The 4,381-nt window shown below is 35.0% G+C and overlaps 1 long non-coding RNA gene across 2 annotated transcripts; it reads left to right on the forward strand.

Annotated features, from left to right (window-relative positions):
- Window positions 1-501: 501 nt before the first annotated feature.
- Window positions 502-3,243, forward strand: LOC135086649 (uncharacterized). Of its 2 annotated transcripts, none has more exons than XR_010260558.1 (4): window positions 502-1,134; window positions 1,333-1,547; window positions 1,725-1,952; window positions 2,712-3,243. It is a non-coding gene; the product is annotated as an uncharacterized LOC135086649 (long non-coding RNA). The 2 variants fall into 2 exon arrangements; XR_010260557.1 differs by having other exon boundaries at window positions 502-785.
- Window positions 3,244-4,381: the final 1,138 nt, after the last annotated feature.

The following is a 4,381-nucleotide window of genomic DNA, read 5'->3' on the forward strand; positions in this document are numbered from 1 at the left end:
GTTCGAAAAAATATTTTAAAAGTATTTAAACGAAATCAAAGTCACCGACATATTGACAGAGCAGAGACAGAGATGCGCTTTTTTAATTCGATTTAAGTAAATAATGGTATGATCGATTAGACTAGAGTCTAATCATTAGACCTTTAGACGGGCGCAGATCCGCCGCGCCCGCAGCGCTTCAGTGGATTATTGCATTTTATGTATATTTAATCACATTTATTTACCTACATTTACATATTTACTCTTTTCTTTAAGTGTAGACACTGTTTATGTATAAGTCCACTATTGCATGCCGTGGCAACCTATAATTAAGGCAGCACTTAGATTAAGTTAAATACGTTGTAAATATTGATTGTCTTCCAGTGTATGTCTTGTTGGTTGTCCTATTAAATAAATAAAATAAATATTTATAGCAACACAATGTTTAAAAATAAATTTTTTCAAAAACGATCAATTTAATCGATTATGTCTATTCTAAATGGACATCCCTATTTGTTAGTCAAATTGTCATTCACTCGCATCACCTTTCTCTCTCACTCACTCTTGCTGTGTTGCTGTCTTGCTTGATCCTTCTTTGTGATTCGTTTGTGTTTTAGCTTTTATTTTCGGAACTTTATTAACTACAAACTTGGCTATTCAAACGGACTCTGATTGATTGCAATAACGACATACTCAGCCTGGGATTTACTGTTTTTGTGTGGCTCGGCCAAGGCTCGGCTGGTGGTTCTATGGTGTTAGAAAATGAGCAACTTAATTATACACAACAATGGGCAGCACCTCGATCGGTAAGTACCTACATTTTGCTCTGCAATCTTATGAATAAGTACTAGCCTTGCCAAACTTCTGAATTGCCATTCTCATGGCGGGTTGTCTTGAAATGAATGTTCCGCTATTATCTGTGGTTCAACCCTGGACAGTGTGGACAGCCAGGCCCGATTCGATTGTAAGAAACTAGTCGATGGTACAGCGCAATGGAGGCATGAGCGAAACAACAATTATGTTGACAATCCAGCTGGTTTTGGTGTAAATCTAAGGAATTATTTACTTTGACACTATCTCCCTGCTCTCAATGAAAGCTTGTTTTGTTTTGTTTTTTGGAACTAAGACTACTAGATTATTATTTTTTGTAACTAAGTTTGTAACACGTCATAATTAATTATTATAACAACAATGCTTATTTACTAAAGCTGTTTAACCCTACCCTCTGACCCAAAATTCTACTAACAGCACATAATATTGAATTATCATTTTTTTTATGGTTTGCGGCTCAATTTATTCAACGCACAGGAGTATGTGTGGCATGGCATGCAATGAATCTATTTATTTTTACAGGTTACAGCTCATGATCTTATATGCACAACATGTTGGACCCAAGCCCAAGATACAACACAAATGCATCTACTTCAAATCTTAGCAGAAAATGTGTGCTTTGCAGTAGAACACTAGAGCCTAGAACACGTTCACATCAGCTCATGTCCCTGAGAACTAACACTCAACATCATATTAACATCAGGAACATAATTGTGGAACGACTAACTCCATTAGAGGTAATGCACGCTAAAGTCCTTATTTAATAAAATGTTATTGGCTATACAATCAGTCTAATTCTTGTAAAGTTATTGGTTTCTGTAAATTAATACTAAAATAAAATAATTTAAGTGCGGGACATTAAAAAACTGATAATTTTTTTAAACTTATTTCTAATTATTATTATTTTTAAACAGGTTACTGCAAATGACTACATCTGTGGGGCTTGTCACTCATTATTGCAAAGAGATACCACACCTACTTCACAAGACTCTCCAGATATGCCAATCGGTGCCCCGGTAGGTCACCAACAAGTTTGTGTTGGATGTGGTTGTTCATTATTGCGAACTTGAAGTCATTGTTTGGATACAGAGAATAATCAAGATATATTAAACATTGTTCGAAATTGGATTCAACCCAGAGAGGTAAGAGCCCTGCCAGTTTTATAATACATAAAAATAATTATGCCGGTTTATTATAATAATTAAAAAGGTTTTTTCCGAATCAGCCTTCCCATCCTTCAACTCCTTCCATTGCTTTCAATCTGCCACTACTCTCATCCATACAGGTTATACAGGGTGGAAACGATAAGTGATCTCACTCGATTATTTCTAAACTACACAAGATATCGAAAAACTGGTTACTCATCCTGAAAGTGCTTCACGAGCTCTTTCTAACGGTATCAGTAAATAGTTACAGAATTAACTGGATCTATCCGAAAATTCAATGTTTTCAGCCTCCATACTAAATGTATGCCAGCCACACAATATTAAAAGTGTTATAGATCACTTATCGTTTCCACCCTGTATAATACAAATAGACTTATATTATTAAAATATTGCAATATTATTACTTACATAATATTAAACATAATTTTTACTATTATAAAGCCAGTTAAAAATTCCCTGAGCCAAATAAACTCAGTAAAGTTTTATTTATACTTCCTGCATAACAACAGACTACTCTTTTAAACTACCACTATTCTCACTCTCAATCCTCGTTCCTCATTCATCCCTTTCGTTTCCTCCATAGACCAATCATTCCTCATCATTCAGCGTTCAAATCATAAATTATCTTTCATCACTCATCTTACTATTCCGTTACACACAAAAGTCGTTAATCCTATATAAATATTGCTCTTCTTATTGTTGAACTGTGAATCTGATGTTTTATTTTATTTTCAGATTCGTCCTTCAGATCTTCTTTGCCATAGATACTATCAGAGAGCACGAATTACTACAGTTGGTGCTTATTTAATGAAGCTGAGGACCGGTGATTCAGATGACAGAATAGCTACATTACTTGGCATTTCAAGGAGTACTCTTACAAAATATGTAATGAAAGCACGCAGTATGATGGAGGAACATTTCGTACCAGCACATTTAGGGTTACAACATATTAGTAGAGAGGAAGTAGCCCAAAGAAACCTTTATGTTCCAGTCTCTTTTCGGGAAGCCAGGAAACGATTTACCACAAAGAAAGGCTATTGTCATCATGGATGGTACATACATACATTTATGTGCAAAAAAGTAGCAATTATGCATACCAAAAAAAAACTTATTCCCTATACAAATATCGGAATCTCGTTAAACCATTTATGGTACTTTGTTGTGATGGCGACATCATTGATGTATTGGGCCCATATTTAATAGAAAATGTAGAACATGACCATTAATAAATAATAAGTACCTACATACGTATTTTCATTTATACCTACATAACTGCCTACTTACCCTTGGGTCGGAATAAAGATATTTTTGGATTTAAATGTAAGTAAAATATATTAACTTCTTTTTAAAAAATGTTTGGCTTTTCCGTAGGCATTCCTATTTTTCCAATACGCAAAGTTCTATTTGCTGCTATTCATACGGTTTGACAAAGGGGTTCTTTATCGATCTACGATTTAAAGTGTAATTAAGACGTCTCTCCTACATATCTATACCTACTTATAATAAATCTGTAGAGAGGTCAATTCTGTACATGAAATATAATTTTCAAAATAACTATCAGGGGGTGATACTGATGCCAAAAATGCAATCAGTAAAATTTTTGTCTGTCTGTCTGTCCGTCTGTATGTTCCTTATAGAAACAAAAACTACTCGACGGATTTTAACGAAACTTGGTACAATTATTCTTCATACTCCTGGGCAGGTTATAGTATACTTAGGAATTCTCACGGGAACAGGAATTAGCGGGAAAATCCTTTTGTATGAAAAATCTAAACCGCTTAAGTTAGACGCTTTAAATTTCGCACGTAGGTACTTTAGTAAACTAATTCCCACGGGAACGGGAATTCGCATTATTATACATATAATTCTTGACAATAAATAGTTTTATTAGCAACTAGCGGCCGCCCGCGACTTCGTACGCGTGGATCCCGTTTTACCCCCTTCATCTATCTTACGCGGTTTAGATTTTTTCGTTCAAATGTTTTTTCCCGTTCACGTGGGAATTTTGCAATATCCTGTTGTAACTAAGCTTTAAGTTTATTAAGATACCTACATGTCAAATTTCAAGCGTCTAACTAAAGCGGTTTAGATTTTTCATACAAAGGGATTTTCCCACGAATTCCAGTTCCCGTGGGAATTAGTTTACTAAAGTACCTACGTGCGAAATTTAAAGCGTCTAACTTAAGCGGTTTAGATTTTTCATACAAAAGGATTTTCCCGCTAATTCCTGTTCCCGTGGGAATTCCTAAGTATACTATAACCTGCCCAGGAGTATGAAGAATAATTGTACCAAGTTTCGTTAAAATCCGTCGAGTAGTTTTTGTTTCTATAAGGAACATACAGACAGACAGACAGACAAAAATTTTACTGATTGCATTTTTGGCATCAGTATCACCCCCTGATAG

The sequence above is a fragment of the Ostrinia nubilalis genome, chromosome Z (genome assembly GCF_963855985.1).
Source record: "Ostrinia nubilalis chromosome Z, ilOstNubi1.1, whole genome shotgun sequence".
NCBI lineage: Eukaryota > Metazoa > Arthropoda > Insecta > Lepidoptera > Crambidae > Ostrinia > Ostrinia nubilalis.